This window comes from Carcharodon carcharias, chromosome 8, assembly GCF_017639515.1.
Source record: "Carcharodon carcharias isolate sCarCar2 chromosome 8, sCarCar2.pri, whole genome shotgun sequence".
In the NCBI taxonomy this organism is placed as follows: domain Eukaryota; kingdom Metazoa; phylum Chordata; class Chondrichthyes; order Lamniformes; family Lamnidae; genus Carcharodon; species Carcharodon carcharias.
The window spans coordinates 34257483-34281111 of record NC_054474.1 but is presented as its reverse complement, the minus strand read 5'-3'; the positions used below and the strand labels follow the sequence as shown (position 1 = coordinate 34281111).

The 23629-nt window shown below is 44.0% G+C and overlaps 1 protein-coding gene across 4 annotated transcripts in view; it reads right to left on the bottom strand.

Moving 5' to 3' along the window:
• Positions 1-23629, bottom strand: part of gabrb2a (gamma-aminobutyric acid type A receptor subunit beta2a) — a 395193-nt gene that overhangs the window by 94032 nt on the left and 277532 nt on the right. The window lies entirely within an intron of this gene.

Below are 23629 nucleotides of genomic sequence, written 5' to 3'. Positions count from 1 at the left end.
CCATTTCCTATTTGGTTTATATGCATACTGCATTTTACAAATGAAAGACAAAACAATTTATTAAAACTGTTGACTTCTGCATCTCAATACTGTTTATTACTCATGCCTTTTTACTTGCTGTAATTTATATTGAAAAAATACTGTATTTCAACAACTGTCATTTATTTACTATTCCTCTTGTATGAAAGATGTCTTGAATGTTTTGTGATAAGAACAAGGATATGATGGACACCAGAGGTAAAAGTGGAAAGGCATGAATGGAGAAACCAAAGACACGTTCACAAAGGAGGATCTCAACAAGGTTTCTGAAAACAGAGAGAGGTGGCAAGCCAGGGGAACTGAGTAGAGAAGACTAAAGGGTAAGAATGTCATGGCTGAACAAACAGCTTTCAAAGGCAGCAGAGGGAGTGAATGAGGGAAAAAAGGAGGCAGAAGCAGATTACTGCAGTAAGGTAGGGTGAGCATGGAGTAATACAAAAACAAAGAAAGACAATTTTAGAATCAACATACTGGAAGGGAAAGTGAAAGTAATTGTCCCCTTTTTGTGGATTCAAACAAGATAGTAAGTGGGTAACTTTTTCACGGCCGGTGCTGGTTATGAGTTCAGCTTGAATGAACTGCTGGAGGAAGAAGGAAGGCAGTGCCCAATTCTGACAGTGAAAAGGAAATTCTGTCTGCGGGTTGGTAAGAATGTCATGTGCACTTTTGCATGCACCATTCATGTTAGCACCAGCAACAACTAATGGTCAGCTTAGCAGCTACATTAGAACAATAGCACTGAATGTTCAAAAGTATTCCAAATGAATTTCAGTCTCTTCTGCATAGCTGTAGAGAATTGGGAGAAAGATTTCATCTTGTGCTCCCGGGCTTATTTTCCAGAAAAGTACGCAATAAGGAGTATTGAATATAACAATAAATGCCAACAAATTAGACTGTTGTAGCTTTCAAATCAAAGAAGGATCTTTACAGAAACAGAATTTGAAGAACAGGCTGCCAATTGTTGAAAATCAGGGATAGGATGGCCTGGAGGCACCTCAGCTGCCTCTTTGATGCTCAAGGCCTACCTGATGCAATATTCTGCTAGCCTGTAAATTGAAGAGTAGTCCACTCATCTGAAAAAGGCATAACGCTACTTAAATATGGAACTTGGGAACTTATGCTGAATCTAGAGTCAGGTACAAAAAAAAGGAGTGTGCACGTAGTTGTACTAGGCATTGAGTGGTCTAATTAGTAGTCCTTAAATGGATCACAGAAGACTGCTCAAAAAATAACCCCCAAAATTTTGAGTTTTTATTTTTAAAAAAGCTTTATTTTAAAAAGCTTTTATTTTTTGGGTCATAACTCAAAATTTAGCTGAGGTCCAAAGCCGAAATTGGCTCAGGCAGCAAGCTGGGACAGATAGGTTGCTCTGCTAACTTTTGGTCCCAGTAACTAAATGATATTATTATAATTAACCATTTCCTCGCCATTTTGCCTCATCTTGGCACAGCATTCAAGACTGGTCACAAGATAAATCACTGACCTGTAAAACTCACCATCTGATTTTATTAACCTGATCTAACTATTTTTCATCTTTTTCATAACCTAAGTCTTCATCTTTCTATTCTTTGCTAAATTAAGAATTGATTTACCTTTATTACAAATGTGTCAAGTGAATCAATTTTTACTACATGGCATGACAAATTATTCCATAAACATTATCATCATTCCTGGAATGAATTTAAGTTAAGTTTAACTTGCGAGTTTGGAGATTGGATGGCTCCATGCCCCTTTTTGGGGTCTAACATAGTCAGCTGAGCCTCCAATATGCTAAGCAGAAAGAACAAACTCATTATGAAGCAGTAGTGAGATGGCTACCATATTGGTGTAGGCCCAAGAAATTGGCAGCCAGGGTCAATGCCCAAAACAGCATTAGAACATTTGCATATTCAAATAAGGAGCCTAACACCTGTTTGACACCCTCTCTGTAACATTGGGTTTCCAACTGCACTGAGCAAAATCAGATCTGGATACAGCCTAACACGGTCCTTAAAGAAACCCCAGCAGGCCAGAGTCAATAAAGTAGATGTTTAAAATATACTTACCCAAATGCAGAGGCAAGAGCACTCCTCAGAGCTCCACATTTAAACCACATGGACTGCTGCCTGCCACCACTCCCACTTCCTAGTTCCCATAAAACCTCCTATCCTCCTGTGCCCAGCTGCTACTATTCCTCTTGATCTTCTTTCAGACACTAGCACTGGATGCCTCTTTTGTCTATCTTTTCCAATATGACAAGCTGCACACTTCCAGTGCAGGATTTTTGTGTACATGCCACCAATCATATTGAATGCTTTGACACTTGTTTTACATTTGTAAAACAGGAATGACCTCAACCTATGACTTGGCCTCTGTGTTGATAAGAATGTAATGTTAAATGACATGGTAATTTGCACAGATATAGCTCGAGGAAGTTTAAATAACTATAATTGTAGGATGTCATTGATGATTACCCCAGAGACAGGTCAGTCTTGAAATGTTACTGTCAGCTCAGTTTTTATTCCCAGATCTCACAGCTAAGAAAAGTATTAATAATTCACAAGTAGAGACATTTTCAAGCTTCACAATAGAGTGAGCTTGCTGCTCACCATTAAATAAATTTGTTTATCTTTATAATCTTTCAGATGTTATTTCCCATGAGATTGTGGCTGTTTGCAATTTGAAGTTGGTTAATCATATGATGAATTGGGGAAGCCATGACTGTTTGAACTTGAATTGGTAACAAAGATAAACTGGTACATCTCACTATTTAATGGAGATTCATTTTTAAAAGTAATTAAGGGAACATTATTGCACTGATAATGGGAACAATTTAAAAAAAAAACTAGTGTCTTATCCATTTTGCCTGGATTGTTTTTCCCACAATCACTTTTTACAGTATTTCAAGGGTAAGATACGTTACCACTTGAAAAACAATCATATGATAATGATGATTCCGATAGCTCTGCTGAAGCTAATGAAAAAAGTTTCGAGCATCATATTTTCCAAACTAGATAGTCAAATTCACATGAGGTGCACACGAGGTAAAAGGTAATTAATTTCATGTCTAGAAATAGTTTGCAATTTGAATGAGGTATAAGCTGCAAAATTTATTAAGACCTGAAACTGGGTGAGGGATTTGCTATGTGCAATTAACCCATGTCTGTTCTTGATGCAGGCAGAAAGCAAACCTCATGCTGCCTATTTATTTAAATTATTTCTGTATGCAGCCACTACTATGCGTACGGCGGAGTAGTCGCGCACCCAAGCAGGGGCTGCAAAATGTGCAAGACTATGACTGCTTAAAGCTAGCCTGCACTACTTAAAGACAGCCTGAACCTCTAAAAGAAGAACTGCATTCGGACTGGAGGTGGTGCTAGAACTGTTTGTGGTACAGAGTATTGAGAGGGAGAACAGTGAATTTTGGCGCAACAGGGGAGACAGCATGCTCCAAGATTCTCTGGCTTTGCACTTGCAGAAATGGAGGAGTGATAGAATTATAGAATGATTGCAGCACAGAAGGATGCCATTCAGCCCATTGTGTCCATGCCAACTCTCTGCAAGAGCCACTCAGCTACTGCCACTTCCCTGCCTTTCCCCTGTAGCCCTCCAATTTTTTTCTCTTCAGATAGTTATCCAATACCCTTTTGAAGGCCATGATTGAATGTGCCTCTACCAAACTCTCAGTAAGTGCATCCCAGATCCTAACCAATCGCTGCATAAAGAGTTTTTCTTTATGTCGCCTTTGTTCTTTTGCCATTCAACCTTATATTGGTGTACTTTGGTTCTCAATCCTTCTGCCAGAGGGAACAGTTTTTTCCCGACCTACTCTCTCCAGACCGCTCAGGATTTTGAATACCTCTAGTTTCTCATTGTGAAGGTACAGTGGACTGCAGAAAAACATGGCATCATGACTGCTATCAAGATACCATATGTTGACCTGCTTGATGCACTGAGTATGACTGCACATTGAGGGAATGGAACTGCTTCTGCTTGTGGCACATCACTGCATTTATATGCAGTGCCAGTAAAGTGACATAATGTGCATCCTGCCCCATGAGCTGCATGCTCACTCTATATTCTTACCTCTGACAATAGAAGATGCAATTACCTTTGCTTGGCATAGAGTCTCAGTGACCTTCCTCCTGCAACACTGGATGGTGAACTGTGAAGTACTGGAAGTATCACCTCCTCCAGCCTGGAGGGTGCCCGATGCAAAAGAAATTCATGGCGATGGTCATCCACATTCACTGGCAATGCTGTCCTTACCCTACTCTGAGGCTACAAGTTTTTTTTTTATTCATTCACGAGATATGGATTTCGCTGGCTGGGTCAGCATTTATTGCCTATCCCTAGTTGCCCTTGAGAAGGTGGTGGTGAGCTGCGTTCTTGAACTGCTGCAGTCTATGTAGTGTAGGTACATTCACAGTGCTGTTAGGAAGGGAGTCCCAGGATTTCGACCCAACGACAGTGAAGGAGTGGCAATATATTTCCAAGTCAGGATGGTGAGTGGCTTGGAAGGGAACTTTTAGCTGGTAGTGTTCCCATTTATCTGCTGCCCTTGTCCTTCTAGATGGTAGTAGTCGTGGGTTTGGAAGGTGCTTTGAAGGAGCCTTGGTGAATTCCTGCAGTGCATCTTGTAGATGGTACACACAGCTGCTATGGTATGTTGGTGGTGGAGGGAGTGAATGTTTGTGGAAGTGATGCCAATTAAACAGGCTGCTTTGTGCTGGACGGTATCAAGCTTCTTGAGTGTTGTGGGAGCTGCACTCATCCAAACAAATGGGGAGTATTCCATCACACTCTTGACTTGTGCCTTGTGGACAGGCTTTGGGGAGTCAGGAGGGGAATTACTCGTTGCACTATTCCTAGCCTCTGAACTCCTCTTGTAGCCACAGTATTTATATGGCTAGTCTAGTCCAGTTCAGTTTCTGGTCAATGGTGACCCCCAGGATGTTGATAGTGGGGGATTCAGTGATGGCAATGCCATTGAACATCAAGGGGCGATGGTTAGATTCTCTCTTGTTGGAGATGGTCACTGCCTGACACTTGTTTGGTGCGAATGCTATTTGCCACTTGTCATCTCAAGTCTGGATAGTGTCCTGGTCTTGCTGCATTTGGACATGGGCTGCTTCAGTGTCTGAGGAGTCGCAAATGGTGCAATTGTGCAATCAGCAGCGAACATCCCCACTCCTGATCTTATGATGGAAGGAAGGTCATTGATGAAGCAGCTAAAGACGTCTGGGCCTAGGACACTACCCTGAGAAACTCCTGCAGTGATGTGCTGGAGCTGAGATGCCTGACCTCCAACAACCACAATCATCTTCCTTTGTGCTAGGTATGACTCTAACCAGTGGGCAGTTTTCCCCCTGATTCCCATTGACTCCAGTTTTGCTAGGGTTCCTTGATGCCACACTCGGTCAAATGCGGCCTTGATGTCACTCTCGTCTCACCTCAGAGTTCAGCTATTTTGTCCATGTTTGAACCAAGGCTGTAATGAGGTCAGGAGCTGAGTGGCCCTGGTGGAACCCAAACTGGGCGTCAGTAAGCAGGTTATTGCTAAGCAAGTGCCACTTGATAGCACTGTTGATGACCCCTTCCATTACTTTACTCATGATGGAGAGTAGAAAGATGGGGCGATAATTGGGCAGGTTGGATTTATCCTGCTTTTTGTTTACAGGACATAGCTGGGCAATTTTCTACGAAGCTGGGTAGATGCCAGTGTTGTAGCTGTACTAGAACAGCTTGGCTAGGGGTATGGCAAGTTCTGGAGCATAAGTCTTAAGAAGTATTGTTGGAATATTGTCAGGGCCCATAGCTCTTCCAGTATCTATTGCCTTCAGCCATTTCTTGATATCATGCGGAGTGAATTGAATTCACTGAAGGCTGGCATCTGTGATGCTGGGGATCTCCAGAGGTCGATCATCCACTCGGCACTTTTGGCTGAAGATTGCAGCAAATGCTTCAGCTTTATCCTTTGCACTGATGTGCTGGGCTCCTCCATCATTGAGGATGGGGATATTTATGGAACCGCATCCTCCAGTGAGTTGTTTAATTGTCCATCATCATTCACGACTGGATGTGGCAGGACTGCAGAGCTTGGATCTGATCCGTTGGTTGTGGGGTCGCTTAGTTTTGTCTATCACTTGTTGCTCATACTGTTTGCCATGCAAGTAGTCTTGTGTTATAACTTCACCAGGTTGACACCTCAGTTTTAGGTGTGCCTGGTGCTGCTCCTGGCATGCCCTCCTGCACTCTTCATTGAACCCCAGGGTTGATCACCTGGCTTGATGGTTATGGGAGAGTGGGGGATATGCCAGACCAAGAGGTTACAGATTGTGTTCAAGTGCAGTTCTGCTGCTGATGCCCCACAGCGCCTCATGGATGCCCAGTCTTGAGTTGCTAGATCTGTTCAAAATCTATCCCATCTAGCACAGTGGTAGTGCCACACAACACGACAGAGGGTATTCTCAATGTGAAGGTGGAATTTTGTCTCCACAAAGACTGTGCGGTGGTCACTCCTACCGATACTGTCATGGACAGATGCATCTGTGGCATGTACGTTGGTGAGGATGTGGTCAAGTATGTTTTTCCCTCATGTTTATTCCTCACCACCTGCCACAGACCCAGTCTAACAGCTATGCCCCTTAGGACTTGGCCAGCTCAAGTCTGTAATGGTGCTACCGAGCCACTCTTGGTGATGGACATTGAAGTCCCTCACCAAGTACATTCTGCGCCCTTGCCACCCTTAGTGCTTTCCTCCAAGTGGTGCTCAACATGGAGGAGCACTGATTCATCAGCTGAGGGAGGGCAGCATGTGGCAATCAGCAGCAGATTTCCTTGCCCATGTTTGAACTGATGCCATGAGACTTCATGGGAACCGGAGGCAACACTGAGGACTCCCAGAGCAATTCCCTCCTGACTGTATACCACTGTGCCGCCACTTCTGCTGGGTCTGTCCTGCCGGTGGGATGGACATACCCAGTTATGGTGATTGTGGTATCTGGGACATTGTCTGTAAGATATGATTCCACAAGGATGACCATGCCAGGTTGTTGCTTGACTAGTCTGTGAGACAGCTCTCCCAATTTTGGTACTAGCCCCCAGATGTTAATAAGGAGGACTTTGCAGAGTTGACAGGGCTGAGATTTCCGTTGTCATTTCTGACGCCTAGGTCAATGCTGGGTGGTCCATCCGCTTCATTCCTTTTTTGAGACTTTGTAGTGGTTTGATACAACTGAGTGACTTGCTAGGCCATAAAGTGTCTCTGCAACAGCTGCTGGTTGGATATGGCCTCCTGTTGAGAGTCCTTCTCCAGCTCCTACCTCTTGTCCTCCTCTGTGTCACTTCTGCTCATTCTCCTCATTATGGGAAGCAAGAGGTGGTTAGAAGCTTCTGCACCCAGGATAAGGCAAAATCTTTGAAGGTAGAATCCTTGAAGTCAGATGCAAGGCCTTCACCATACGCCGCTTCAGTCACTGTTGTCCTCAGCAACATCAAATCGCAGTACAAACCAGCAAACACTAATCACAAAACATTAACTAATCAGCAGCCAGGATAAATCAATCAGCAACTAACCTGAAAGTAGTTGATGAGTGCTTTGAATAGCACTGGTAGGGCTTCCTCCCTGCTGCTGAACACATGTTCAGCTGACCAAGGTTAGGAGAGGGCATTGGAACGTTCAGCCCAAAAATAGCACAGCAGGTGTCAAATCCGCATTACATGCTGACTGACGTCATAATCTGCCCACTCTGCATACTTCAGGTGTACCGTCCCTGAGCCTTTGCTAAAATCTTACCCAGAAAGGCCTCTGGCACAGCTTGAATCAGATGTCTCCCAGGCAGTGTGGACACCATTTTGGTACCAAAATGGCACTTGTCGAGACGAAAATATGTGCAATATGCAACCAGATTTTCAGCCATATTTTTACTCATCCATTGTCATCCAGTTGTTAGGGGCTACCCTCGCCTGCTTCCATTCTTATCTACATAATCATAAACCATAGACCACCTTCAATGGCCTCTCTTCTCACTCCTGCACAGTAACATTTGGTCCAAGGCTCTATCTTTTCTCAACCTAATTCTCATCTACAAACTGCCTGTCAGTGACATCAAAAAATGTAATTTTCCATATGTAAGCTGCAATACCCAGACCTTGCTGGGAGTTGGAGCGCAGCAGATCAGTGGGGGACAGTCGGGAGCTGAGGAGCGCCTATAAATACAGATCGGGGATTGCAGAGCGGGCTACTGTGCTGAGAGTTGGAGCAGAGCAGACCTGCGGGGAATAGTCAGGAGCTGAGGATTGCTTATAATTACTCACCAGGGATTGCAGACAGGCCTACCTTGCTGGGAGTCAGAACGGAGAGGACCTGCGGGGGACAGTGAGGAGCTGAGGAGTGCGCTGTTTCAATTGCTGTGAGGCTGCAGTCAGGAAAAAAGCAACTGTGACATTACAGGAAGCTAGTAAGTTGATTGGCTGGTAAGTGCTCAGTCTAAGAGACAGTGTGTGAGAAACCAGCTTAAGACAGGTGAGTTAAGGTAGATCTATAAATAAAAAGAAATAAAACTTTTAAAATAATAAACCAAAATTTGAAAACTTTAAAATTATAATCAAACAATAAACATAAAAAAGCAATAAAAATAAAGTAATTTAAACAAACATCTAAAACACATACCTTATAGTTAAGAAGCATATAACCTTTAGCTGTCAGTGGTACTAGCATTCAATAAACACAGTAAATTGTGATATACATAGGAAGAAAGTAATTAAAGTAAATTAACTAAATAACATAAGTTAGAATGGCGGGACCAGGTGTTATGTTGCAGCGGTGAGATGTGGGAGCCTTTGGAGGCCAAGGCGATTCATGACAAACACATCTACAGGAAGTGTAAGCAGTTTGAGGAATTCTGGATCAGGATTAGGGATCTGGAAACTGAAATGCAGATGCTGCACAACATAAGGGAGGGGGAGAAATACATAGATACTTTGTTCTAGAAGACTGACACGCCTCTTAGAAGAGGGACATCTGTTTTAGTCAGCAGTGAGGGACAGGAGGATGTGACTGCAGGTAATGGGACCAAGCAGACAGTAGGGGAGGAGCCTCAGGCTTTGCAATTGTCCAACAGGTTTGAGGTGCTCATCACAGCCTGTGTGGGTGAATGCGGAGTCTGCAGGATGGATGAGCTGGCTGGCCATGTCACTGTTGGTACAGGAAACAGGGAGCAAAAAGGAATGTAGTGGTAGTAGGGGATCGTATAACGAGGGGGATTGACAGTGTTCTCTGCAGCAAAGAGCGAGAGTCCAGACGTTTATGTTGCCTGCCCAGTGCCAGGGTTTGGGACATCTGCTTAGGGCCGGAGAGGAACTTGCAGTGGGAGGGAGAGGATCCAGTTGTCGTGGTCCATGTAAGTACCAATGACATAGGTAGAACTAGGAAAGAGGTTCTGCAAAGTCACTATGAGGAGCTAGGTATCAAATTAAGAAGCAGAACCTCAAAGGTGTGGGAGAATTGGGTTCTGGTTTATGGGGCACAGGCACCAGTATAGGAAAAGTGGGAGCTGTATCGTTGGGACAGTTTACACCTGAATCATGCTGGGGCCAGTGTCCTCACAAATTGCATAATGAGGGAAGTAAAGAGGGCTTTAAACTAAACAAGAGGGGTGAGGGATCAAGCTTGGGTAGAGGTACCAATTCAGGTTGTAGAGTCAAGACAGGAGAGCAAAATAGTAATATGAGAAATGACGGTCAGAGAATGGCAGGAAGGGACAGAGAGAAAAAAACCTAAGAACACATCAGCAGTCAAGGCTAGACGTTACAAAGGTAACAAAAAGACAAAACTGAAGGCTCGCTATCTGAATGCACGTAGCATTCATAACAAAGTAAATGAATTGATGGTCTACAATGAAGTAAATAAATATGATCTGATAGCAATTACGGAGATGTGACTGCAGGACGACAAAGACTGGATCCTTAATACTGAAGGGTACATGACATTCAAGAGGAATAGAAAGCTGAGTAAAGATGGAGGGGTAGCACTGTTAATCAAAGAGGGCATTGGTGCAATAGTTAGAGATGACCTTGGTTCAGGAGATCTGGATGTAGAATCGGTTTGGGTGGAGATGAGGTATAGTAGGGGAAATAAGTCATTAGTGGGAGCGGTCGACAGGCCCCCTAACAGTAGCCACAGTATAGGACAAAGTATTCAAGTGAAAATATTGTGTGCTTGTGATAAAGGGACAGCAATAATCATGGGTGACTTTACTCTGCACATAAACTGGAAAAAACAGATTGGCAGTAGTAGCCCGGATGAGGAGTGATTAGAATGCTTTCAAGATAGTTTCTTAGAGCAACATGTTCTGGAACCAACCAGAGAGCAGGTTATATTAGTCTTGGTATTGTGTAACATGACAGGATTAATTGATGACCTCAGCGTAAAGGCACCCTTAGGTAGTAGCGACCACAATATGATCGTGGGGAATTCGATAGTTAGGGAAGCAGACAGGTGTTTCTGCAGCCACAGACTTTACTTCAGGATGATACGTTGCCTATCTGGGGTCAGGATGTCGGGGTGGGAGAGTCGGGGGGGGTGGGTGGTGGAGATGAACAGCCAGACGCTGTGGTCCATATTGGTACTAATAACACTGGTAGAAAGAAGGATGAAGTCCTGCAGCTTAGAGAAGGTTTACTCGATTAGTACCTGTAATGGGCAGGTTGTCTTGTGAGGAAAGGTTAAACAGGTTACACCTGTATCCACTGGAATTTAGAAGAGTAAGAGGTGACTTGATCAAAGCCTTTAAGATTCTGAGGTGTCTTGACAGAATAACTGAGTGGAGCAGATGTTTCCTCTTGTGGGATAATATAGAATGACGGGCCACGGTTTAAAAATAAAGGGTCGCTCATTTAAGAAAGAGATGGGGAGCACTTTTTTTTCTCAGAGTGTTGAGAGTCTTTGGAACTGTCTCACTCAAAAGACAATGGAAGCTGAGTCTTTGAATATATGTAAGGCAGAACCAGATAGATTCTTGATTTAAATAAAGGGGGTGAAAGGTTATTGGGGGTATGTTAGGGGTTACAGTCAGATCAGCCATGATCTTATTGAATGGCAGAGCAGGCTTGAGGAGCCGATTGGCCTACTTCTGCTCGATGTTCATATGATAAACCAAGCAACTACAGGCCTGTCAGTTTAACCTTGGTGGTGTGAAACATTTTAGAAACGATTATCCCGGACAAAATTAATGGTCTCTTGTGCAGTAATTAAGTAAAGCCAGAACAGATCTGTTAAAGGCAAATTGTGTTTAACCAACTTGATTGTACTTTTGAAGGGGTAACAGAAGGGGTAACAGAGAGGGTTAATGAGAGTAATGTGGTCTAACTCTTTCGAGTCAAAACCAAATAAACTAAATGTACGAATCAGGGACAAATTAAAAGGCAGCCCCTAAAAGGGAAACTACAAAAACAAAAGACAAAATTTAAAGGAAACTTTCAAACATTAAACCAAAATGTGATAAAAGGAGTCAACAAAACACCCCAGTCTCTGTGGTGCCCACCGAGCACAGAATGGGTAATGTGGTGTACATGGACTTCCAAAAGGCACTTGATAAAGTGCCACATAATTGGCAAAGTTGAAGCCCATGAAGTAAGAGGGGCAGTGGCAGCATGGATACAAAGCTGGGTGAGTGAACAGGAGAGTATATGATTGTTTTTCGGATTTGAACAAGTATACAGTGGAGCTCCCCAGGGCCCAGTAGTGGAACTACTGTATTTCATAATGTGTATTAATAACTTGGTGTACAGGGCAGAATTTCAAAATGTGTATGAGACACAAAAGTTGGAAGTACGGTGAACTATGAGCAGGATAGCGATAGATTTCAAGAGGTCATAAGAGAGCTTGCAGAATGGAAACATGACAGTTGAAATAGAATGCAGGGAAGTGCAACATGATACATTTTGGTAAGAAGAACAAGGATAGATAATGTAAAATAAATACCACAATTCTAAAGCTGTGCAGAGAGAGAACACCTGGGAGTATATGTGCACAAGTCATTAAAGGTGGCCAGGCAGGTGGAGAAAATGGTTAACATGGCATACAGCATCCAGAACTTTATAAATAGAGGCACTGAGCATAACAGCAATGAAGTTATGATGAATCTTCATAAATCACTGGCTCAGCCTCAACTGGAGTGTTGTGTCCAATTCTGGGCACTGAATTTAAGGGAGGGTGGGAAATCTTAAGCGAGGATGCAGAAAAGGTTTACAAGAATGTTTCCGGGGTGAGGGCCTTTAGTTACATGGACAGATTGGAAAAGTTGGAGTTGTTCTCCTAAGAAAAAAGAAGGTTGAGAGGAGATTTGATAGAGATGTTTAAAGTCCTGAGAGATCTAGACAGAATAGGTAAAGAGAAGCTGTTTCCATTGACAGAAGGATGAGAATCAGGGAACACAGATATAAAGTGATTCTCAAAGAACCATAGATGACTTGAGGAAAAACTTCCCTATGCAGTGAGTGGTTACAATCAGGAATGCACATCCTGAGTGTGTGATGGAGGCAGATTCAATTGTGGCTTTCAAAGGAAATTGGATAAGCAACTGAAAGGAAAATATAAACACGGCTACGTGACAAATCAGGGAATATGGCCTGCTAAATGCTCTGAATAGGGACAACACAGGCTCAACAGGCCGAATGGCTTCCTTCTGCACTGTAACCATTTAATATTTTGTTTTTTGTTATTTGCCCTAATACTTAATTATGTGGCTCAGTGTCAAATTTTAAGAACATAAGAAATATGAGCAGGAATAGGCCATTCGGCTCCTCAACCCTGCCCCGCCATTTAATAAGATCATGGCTGATCTGCCCCAGGCCTCAACTCCTCTTTCATGCCAGATCCTCATAGTCCTCACCTTGCCAATATTTCAAAAATCTATCTACCTCCTCTTTAAATACTTTCAGTGATCTAGCCTCCACAGCTCTCTACAGTAGAGAATTCCAGATAGTCACTACCCTCTGAGAAAAGAAATTCCTTTGCATCTCAGTTTTAAATGTGTATCCCCTTATTCTGCAACTATGCCCCCTAGTTCGAGATTCCCCACTCGTGGAAACATCTTCTCAGCATCTACCCTGTCAAGCCCCCTCAGAATCAATCAGATCACCCCTCATTCTTCTTACACTAATAAAAGCCTGCTTAGCCGTTTTTGATAAATCAACCCCTTCATCCCGGGAATCAGCCTAATGAATCTCTTTTGAACTGCCTCCAATGTCAGTATATCCTTTCTTAAATATGGGGACCAAAACTGTTCACAGTACTCCAGGTGCGGCCTCACTAACACCCTGCACAGTTCTAACAAGACTCTACTATTTTTAAACTCCAACCCCCTAGCAATACAGGCCAAAATTTCATTTGCCTTCTTAATTACTTGCTGCACCTGCATAAGAACACCCAGATCCTTCTGTGCTGCACTTTTTTGGAGTCTCTCTCCATTTATATAATAGTCTACCTTTTGATTCTTCCTACCAAAGTGCATGACCTCACACTTCTCTATGTTAAACTCTACCTGCCGAGTTTTGCAGATGCCTTACGTTCTCATTACAACATGCCTTCCCACCTATTTTTTGTATCGTCAACAAATTTGGATACATTACACTTTGCCTCCTCCTCCAAGTCATTAATATAGATAGTAAATAATTGAGGCCCTAGGACTGAACCTTGTGGCCCTCCACTAATTACGTCTTTCCAACCTGAAAAAGACCCATTAATCACGACTCTGTCTCCTGTGTGGTAACCAATCCTCAATCCATGCCAGCACATTACCCCAATACCGTGAGCTCCTATCTTGTGCAGTAACCTTTTATGTGGCACCTTATCGAATACCTTCTGGAAATCCAAATACACTACATCTACCAGTTTCCCTTTATCAACTCTGCTTGTAAATCCTCAAAGAGCTCTAGCAAATTTATCAAAGATGATTTCCCTGTTTGATAATGCTCCTGTGAGGAACCTTGGAACATCACTTGAAAGCCACTTGTAGATACAAGTTGTTGTTAATCACCAATGTTAGCACAAGATAACATGCACTGACTTGTAATTGACCTTTTTGCCCAAATTAGCAGAGTAATGTATACCACATAGATATCCCATCTTACAGTTTAATATTAATGGATGCAAATGTCACTAATGTGTTCACATATGTACTACTGGATGGCCAATATATATAGACTCCTGTGCATATATGCTACACATTGTATGTTGTATGCCAATCATAATCGCCAACATGCAATTTCAGAGCAATAAAAGTTACACTTTTCATGAAGGAGTTGGTGTTCATTTATTTAACATCTTTGATGTGTACAGCAGCTTATGAATTCTGTATACCTCTTATACAAAGGACATTGGCCCTGTACATACTTACCATTTCCTTAAACAAATTTGTGGCTTAATGAGCATATAGGCATTTTTAATTTGAATTCTGAGGTGGTACTCATTTCTGCTGCCTTATAATGCCAGAGTTTCATTTTTGATCATGAACTACGACCTCCCTAGTATGCTTGCTGATGCTGCTGGGAGCTCATTAGCATGTCTACAATGAGGAGAAATGATGCAGCAATATGTAAGTCCAGGACCTTGCACTCTCACTGCACCAAGTTAGAAGATGGTACCTTGTGCAAGCATAAGCTCAGAAAGATCGAAATGAGTATTTTTTTTCAAGAAAGATTGTTGGAGTTAGAAACAAGCTCCTAATTTATTTCTTGCACCTGCATTAAGCTGAACTTGCCTGATGGGCATGGTTTTTTTTGCTCACATCCACAGTAAGTGGTTCTGAAACCAAGTAGATGGGTCATCATAAGCATCATATTGTTTGCAACTTCAATGGAAGAGAAGCTGTATAGGGTGGAAGGACAATGAAGCAGCACATTTACAAAGATCTCAAGGAGAAGATTGTGCTTCAGTATAGGCACAGTAAGAGGATTATGCCAGTTATTGGCCTGGACGATTGATATGGACAGCACCGCCTGAGACTGTGGCCAGGATTTTCCATGCATCGGGTGGGTTTGGCGGGAGTAGTCGTGGAGCTGACCATCACCCATGATCGGCTCTGCACCACGATGTTACGCTGGTGGGCCAATTAAGGCCCGCCCTGCATGGATCGCGAGCGGTAGCATGTGCTACCTGTGCGGGCGGGAGAAGGAGGGAGAGTCAGGTCCAGCACTAAAAGCGCTTCAATCTCCCTGAGGCAGCTCCATGCCTCAGGGAGATTGAAGTGCGTTTTTAAAAAAATAAATACCCTCATGTGACTGTATCACATGAGGTGGGACATGTTTTTATTTTTTCAAAAAAAAGTTTTTATTTAATTTGTAAAAGCTTTAGGGAACCTCATCCTACTCATGGCTGAGGTTTCCTAAAAAACGTAAAGGCCGCTTGGCCTTTTCGCCTGCCCGCCAACCGTAATGTTGTATGGGCAGCGTAAAATTCAGGTTAATTACCTGGTTAATGGCCTTAATAGGCCTATCAATTATCAGTGGGCGTGCAGCCGACTCCAACATGTGCCTGCTGAACAAAATATTGCACAACTTCGTGTTGACGTTGGGACGCACACCTAACGTCATCGCGCATCATTTAGCATTCCGGCATGTTGGGCGCGCGCCCGCCCGCCAAATGGAAAATCCTGGCCTGTGAAAATTCATGACCACAATCATCTTTTATGCTGCAGGCACACACAGATGATCTGTGTAATATCACAAAAGGTGCTGCACAAGCATGGATTTATCAGGCAAACAAATACTCTTTTTTTAAAGCAGAGTTGGGTAATGATCCAGACTGGTTTAACAGGAAGACAGCGGTGAGATAGGACCAACCAGTTTTATTATATTCCTAACTTTCCCTAAAGTGAAAGGTGCGATAGATGATATGCATGTAGTAATCCTGCCCTCACCTCAGCTTTCTTAATATGAAATTACGTACCACTCATTGCATCTGGTTAAGATGTCTCAGCTGTCCCTCGATTCAAGGATGATGTCTACTTAGCATTGCAGGTTTCTGCCATGGGTTTTCATGTTACTCAACAGGCCGATTCTCGACCTGCAGATCTTTGGGCACATGGGGCAGGATGTTCCATGAGGTAGTGAGATCCGGAGTGCAGGATTTGCATCCTTTCTTTCCTTCTCTGCCTCCACTCTGCCTCATCATTAAAGCATTGATGCAGTTTGATGGTCAAGTTATCGCCATTCTGAACGATTGGTAGCAAGCTCCTCCCAGTCATTAAGGTCAATATCACCGCGCTTCAAGGAGAGATTCAGAGTGTCTATGAAAAATTTTCTTTGTCCTCCCCTGGAACATTGGCCATTTGAGAGTTGAGAGAACAGGACTGGGGAAGACTGTTTTTGGCCATCTAGACACAGTGGCCAGTCCATCGAACTTGATTTTGCAAAGAGTTTTGCCTGAATGCTTGTGGGCCTAGCTTCAACAAACAGACTAGCATTTGTTTGATAGCGTTCCCATTGAACCTGGACGATGCGATGGAGGCATTGTGGATGGAAATTCTGTAGCATTCTTATCTGTTGCTGATGCACAGTCCAGGTTTCAGAACAGGAGTGTGATGTTGACAACTGCTCTGTGCACTAGGATTTTTGTTGCAGAGGTCTTTATTGTCAAACATTCACTGCTGTAGTTTGTAGAAGGCTGAACTGGTGCAGCTGATGCACTGTTGGATCTCCTCATCAATGGTGACGTTTTGAGAGAGGTGGCTGACAAAGTATGGGAAGTGCTCAACATGTTTAATCTTTGGGTCTGGTTATACACAACCTGGACATTCACAGGATCCTTCACATGAATTCAGCATTTGTGGAATGGTAAGCTAGTGGTAATGATGCTGGACCAGTAATCCAGAGGCCTGGAACAATGCTTCAGAGACACTAGTTCAAATCCCATCATGTCAGATGAGGAAATTTAAATTCAATTAATTAATAAATTTGAAATAAAACATCTGTCTCAGTAATGAAAACATGAAACTAACAGATTTTCAAAAAAATTCACTGGGTTCATGAATGCCCTTCAGGAAAAGAAATCTGCTGTCCCTACCTGATCTGACCTACAGATCCACAACAATGTGGTTGACTCTTAACTGCCTCTGAAATGGTTTAGCAAGCCACTCAGCAGGCACAATTAGAGATGGGTAATAAATGCTAGTCTCTCGAGTAATGCTCACATTCTGAGGATGATTTTTTAAAAAAATGCTGTAAGTTGCCATATTTCATCAGGAATTCTGCATCCCCTGAGTTCTTCAAGGAAGAAAGTCATGTTAACAGATAGCTTGTGGGTGAAAGTTGTAGCTTGCTATGTTATGTACAACCTTTCAATCCCTCCATTAAAATAAGTGTGGACTCTGGCAGTCTGAATATTGTTGGAGGTGGGGTTAAGGTGGAAATTGTGGAGGTGCTGGCCATAATCTTCCAATCCTCCTTAGATATAGAAGTGGTGTGTGAGGACTGGAGAATTGCAAATGTTAGAAACCTTATTCAAAAAAATGAGTAAGGATAAGTCCAGCAACTGTTGGCCAGTGAGTTTAATCTTGGTGGTGGGGAAGCTTCTAGAAATGATAATCAAAGATTAGCTGTCACATAGAAAAAGATGGATTAATTAAGGAAAGTCAGCATTCGTTTGTAAGAGACAAATTGTATTTTAACTAACTTGATTGAGTTTTTCAATGAGGTAACAGAGGGGGCTGATGAGGGTAATGTGATTGATGTGTGTAAATGGACTTCCAAAATGTGTTTGATAAATGTCACATAATTGGGCTTTTCAGTAAATTTGAAGCCCATAGAATAAAAAGGACAATAGGAAAATTACAGCCAGTACCTCCATACAATTCCTACCCTTACTTCCCTCAGCATCCTGATATAACCTATACAGTCCTGGTGAATTATTTACTTTAAGTAAATCCAGCCTAATACTTTTTCTTTATCAGTACTTGGGATGTAGGCAATAATGCTAGGCAGTACAGCCATTGAATCAAGAGGTACAGCCAGCAGTGGTCCTTTCCAGGATGAAGGAGCTGTAAGAGGGGCAACCTCAATCCAATCCAAACTTAGGTGCTGCCAAAAACATTACTAGCCCTCAAACTGTATCTGGGAGAAGGAGTAAAATGGTGTCTATGTGCACCTATTTCTACCAAATAGAAGCACCATGTGCAGAAAGATACAAAGTTTGCTGTGTCACAGGAAACAGAGAATAATGGTAAAAGGTTACAAGAGCAAAATAATGTGAATGCTAGAGCTGTAAATGCTGGAAACACTCAGTCGGTGTAGCAGCATCTGTGGAGAGAGAAGCAGAGTTAATGTTTCAGGTCTGTGACCTTTCATCAAAAAGGTTGTTTTTCAGATTGGAGGAAGTTATACGGCGGGCTCCCCCTATGGGTCGGTACTAGAAGCACTGCTTTTCTTGATTCGCATTAATGACTTGGATTTGGCTGTATAGGGCGTAACTCCAAGATTTGTCGATGACACAAATTTGCAAGTTGTGGACTTAAGGGGGATATTGATAGGGTGGAATTTTCCCTCCCCGTTGGCATTGGGCATCATGGCGGCTATGAGCAGACAATATGACGGAAGGCCAAAAATCGGTTTAATGCCATTGTGAAACCAGTTTGCGATCATCCACTCTGCCTGTCAAAAGCAGGCCGCATTTCCTACCGCCGTACATCAGGAATGTCATTTTAATACATCTGCACCTTGCCGGAAACATCCTCCAACGCTGGATTTTCTAGGCACATGGCGACGTGTCTCACAACTGTACATAGGCAAAGTGCACCTGGCAAGCTGCACTTCTCGCGGGACTTTGAGGTTTGTTTGCCTACCGTGCTTTGGGCAGCACTCACAGTCATTAGTGCCAGGCTTCGTAGGCAGCACCACAGGCAGGTCTCTCCCTACCAGAGCAGACGGTGGCTTTTCAATGGCTGCAGAGCCAGAGCTTGCTTCGGGTAGGGGCAAGAAGTGGTCTTAGGCAAGGGAATAGGCTGCAGGGCGAAGGCTGTACTGGGGAAGTGGGTTATCCCAGCATTTATGTGGGGGCACAAGTTGATCTGTGCAAATGACTCCAGATGGTGAGGAGGCAGTCTCCAGAGGAGATGAGGCCAGATGGAAATGTGAGGGTGTGTGTGAGAGTGAATGGTGACATCCCTTGAGCTGGCAGTGAATGAGATGCCAGTGAATGTGTGATGGCCTTGTGAGTGTGTGAGCTTAGAGTGATAAGATGGTTGTCTTACCTTAGCAGCACAGATGAGATCATTCCTCTGCACTAGACAGCCGACCTCTTGTGTGCAGCATTGGTACTGACCACCTCTGCCACTGCCTTCCAAGCTGCAGTGGTGAAGCCGATGGGCCTCCTGTGGCCAGAGCAGGGTAGAGGACATTGCGGCTGCCCTCCATGGTGTCCAGAAGGCATCCCACAGATGTGTCACTGAATCGGGGGACTGCATTCTTTCTGGCTTTTGAGCCATGACTTCACCAGTGCCCTCTTGGACTGCAAGCATTGAGAACTGCACGCATGGCTGCAGTTTAAATATGGTGCCCTGTGTTAGGAAGCAGCAAGGTAATGGCGTGGCAGGCAAATCGGAGGCAGTCTGCCAACAAAACGGCGTGTTTCCTGTGGCTGCATAATAAATGAGGCAAGAATGGGGCGATACAGTGCAAAAACTCGTCATTGCGGCCTGTGGGTAAAATGACTTTTTTCCTGCCCTCTACCGCAGTACAAATCTGGGACAATTCCGCCCATAGGCTTTAAGGGGACATAAATAAGCTGTTAGAAGGAGTGAATACATGGCAGATGAATTTTAATGGAGAGAAATGTGAAGTGATACATTTTGTTAGAAAGAACAAGGAAAGTCAATATAAACTAAAGGGTACAATTTCAAAAAGGGGTGCAGGAACAGAGAGACCTGGAGTTATATGTGCACAAATCATTGAAGGTGGCATGACAGGTTGAGAAAGTGGTTAAAAAGCAAAAGGGGTTCTGAGCTTTATAAATACAGGCACAGGGTAAAAGCAAGAAAATTATGGTGAACCTATATAAAACACTGGTTCATCTCCAACTGGAGTACTTTGTCCAATTCTGGGCACCACACTTTAGGAAGGATGTGTAGGCTTTAGAGAGGCTGCAGAAAAGATTTACACAAAGGTTCCAGGGATGAGGGACTTCAGCTATGGGGATAGATTGGAGAAGCTGGGGTTGGTCTCCTCAGAGAAGTTGAGATTGAGGGGGACTTGATAGAGATGTTCAAAATTACAAGGGGTTGAAAGAGAATAGAGAGAAAGGGTTCTCCTTGGCGGAAGGTTTGAGAACCTAAAATCACAGATTTAAAGTGATTAGCAAATCAAAATTGACATGAGAAAACATTGTTTTGATGCAGTGAGAATTTAGAATCTGGAATGGGCTGCCTGAAAGGATGGTGGAGGTGGATTTATTGTGATTTCCAAAAGGGAATTGGATAAGAACCTGAATTTTAAAAATTGCAAGATTACAGAGAGAGGGCAGGGGAATGGGCCAAGCTGAATTGCTCTTGTAGCAAGTGAACATGGTCTAGACAGGTCAAAAGGCCTCCCTCTGTGCTGTAATTATTCTATAATTCTATGATACTCTGAGAGGTCAGATGTCTGGCATGTGTTAAAATCCTGAGCAATAGTAATTTTATGATGGTTGCTGCCAGCCATCGCCATTATGTTGGGTCCTGGACCTGCATCTCCACTGATCAATAAACTGGCTCATTAATGGCTGCTATCAGATCCTGAAAGTCCTGAAAGACAGTTGCCTGCATCCTAACCTCCAGCACTTGAAAGTACTAAGGGTGATGGCTAAGCTATCCTCTAATACTACCAAAGGAGCAATCTGCTTCCTTGAAGATTGAGGTGGAAGACTGTCAGATGCCTACAACATAGGAAAGAAAGCTTCCTTGAAGTTGCACAAATGAGAACTTAAGGGCAGAATTTTCCAGTCCCACCAGCAGCAGGGATCGTGGTGGGCAGGAGCACAAAATTTGGCGTGATGGCAAAAGTCAGTTTTCTGCCAGCGGCAAAAGGAGTTGGTATTTTCCCTTTCTGACTTTCATGGTGGTCTAATGGCAGGTTGACTTACCTGCTGATCCATATCGGGAACCACATTTACATGCATTTCCAAATAATGAATACTCATTAAAAACCCAGCTCGCCAGAATCACAGTCCCTCTCCAAATCTAATTGCCACGCCAGCAGATAATTAGACAAGTCTGATTCAGAACCATACATAAGTTCACCGGAGCAAGGGAAGGAAGGGGTGGAAGGCAGAGGCATGATTTGGGGGTGAGGGTGACTGGAGAAAAGGAGGTAAGAGGTGGGAGGCAGAGATGTGACTTAGTGGGGGTGGCGGTGTTGTTCACTAGAGCAAGGGAGGGAAGGGGTGGAAAGCAGATGCATGATTGGGAGGCGGAGTTGACTGGAGCAAGGGAAGGAAGAAGTTGGCACAGAATCATGACTGGGGGACTGTGGGGAGGGGTTTTAAGGGAAGAGGGGGGCAGAATTTTAATCAGTCCTGTGGCTATGCGGACCACATTGTCGGGGGCTGGATGTAAAGGCAGTCTTGCGGCTAGGCAGACCACATTGTCAGGGGCAGGGTGTAAAGGCAGTCCTGGGATTGTGCAGACCATGCTATAGGGCTATGACCGCCATGCATGTCTTGCTCCCAGTCCACAGAGGAGGAAGACTTTTCTGTGCAGTGTCAGTTGTACACAATATGCTGTTCAAGGCATGGTCAGGCCTTCACACATTTGTATCCTGGAGTTTGGTGGCTTGGTATTGAGCAGCAGATGGCACTGGCATGGTCAGGGGAGGCATCTGCAGCCTGTAAATGGGAAACTGGTAAATAAGCAGGGGATAGTTGATGGTCTCATGGTGGGGGTCCCTGTAGGCCACTGTGCATAGGGCCTCAAGATGAGGAGGACTGATGTCAGCATGGGGCACGGGGTCATCGACAGAAAACAGTTCAGCAGCAAGGACAGGAATACTGACAACAATGACGACGGGCTCCAGAGTTAAAGAGAGATGCAGGAGAGTGATCGAAGGAATGGAAACTTGGACATGGTGAGGATCGGGGAGGAGTCTAAGGGCACATGGGAGGCATCGACTACTGCAATGCTGGGCTGATTGAAGGGGCATCCTAACAACTACTAGCTGAAGACATAGAGATCAAGGTTCAGCAGAGATATGTTAAGATGAGTCAAATGCCAATTGAAGGATTTGGACACCTTTGATAACATTTTCCACAGAAGTTCCCAGTGGAGCCCTGGAACAAGCCACTTGCAAAAATGTTGAGTGCGGTGGTCACCTTTCGAGTCACTGGCAATGGATAGCCCCCCAGTCTGCGTGCATCAGATCGTCCTGAAGAAGGTGGCATATATGACCCACCAGATCCCTTGACAAGCGAAGGTGTCGGTGGTAACATTTGATTTGGTCTGATTGACCATTTGTCTATCACAGGGGAATGTGGAAAGATGAGAAGGATCAAACTATTGGTTGGAAGGGTGGGGGGCGGGGGGGCATGGCTGCAGGACAAATGCAACATGCTCCAGAACTACACACTGCAGTTGGGATGTTCAAGGCTTACAGGGCTGAAAGCTTGCAGTCATTAAATTAATATAAGGCTGACCTGTAATCTAATCAAAAAGAGGCAGCCTGACAGTGTCGTGACTGAGGTTGATACCACATGGCTGTACTCACCTGGATCCAAGTGTCTTTGTAAATGCACTGTCATGTTGGGGGATTAAAGGAAAGGGTGGTACTAGCCATGTGATCCTTCAGGATGTGCTTCAGCTGCAAAGGCAGGCCTGGGGATGGCATGCCCAGAATGAAGGCTGCTCAAATGCATTACAATGGCTTCCTAGCTTGGCAATGGAGGGTGATCAAAGCAGGGTAAGGTACAATCATGTTTCTAATCTGTTTTCCCACAGAAACAAGGAATGCAGAATGCAGGGTGCAGCCAATGTTGCCTTCTCCATGGCTTGGTTGCATCTGAAGAGGAAAAAAAGAGCTTGAGGGACATGGCCCAGCAGGGCCCCATGAAAACCTAGATGCTGAGGAGGAGAGACAAGGAGAGACAAATTCCATGGAGGCGTTTGGCGTGACCCCGGGTATACAGAAGACGCCTCTCATACTTGGAGATGAGCAAGACAGTGCCGCAGACACCTTCGCTTGTCAAGGGATCTGGTGGGTCATATATGCCACCTTCTTCAGGAGGATCTGATGCACGCAGACTGGGAGGCTATCCATTGCTATTGGCTCCAAAGGTGACCGCCACACTCAATGTTTTTGCAAGTGGCTTGTTCCAGGTCTCCACTGGGAACTTCTGTGGAAAATAGCAATCCTCGACTCATGTATGCACAAGCGAGGTCACTGATGCCCTTTTCCATTAGGCACACAATTACATTCAGTTCTCCATAGATGAAGCCAGCCAGGCTCCCAGAGCAGTGGGATTCGAAGTGAGCTCTGGCTGCCCACAAGTGCAGAGTGACATCGACTGCACAAATGCGGCCTTAAGAGCTCCCAGGCAGCAGCCAGTAAGATTTATCAATAGAAGAGGCTTCCACTCTCTCAACATGCA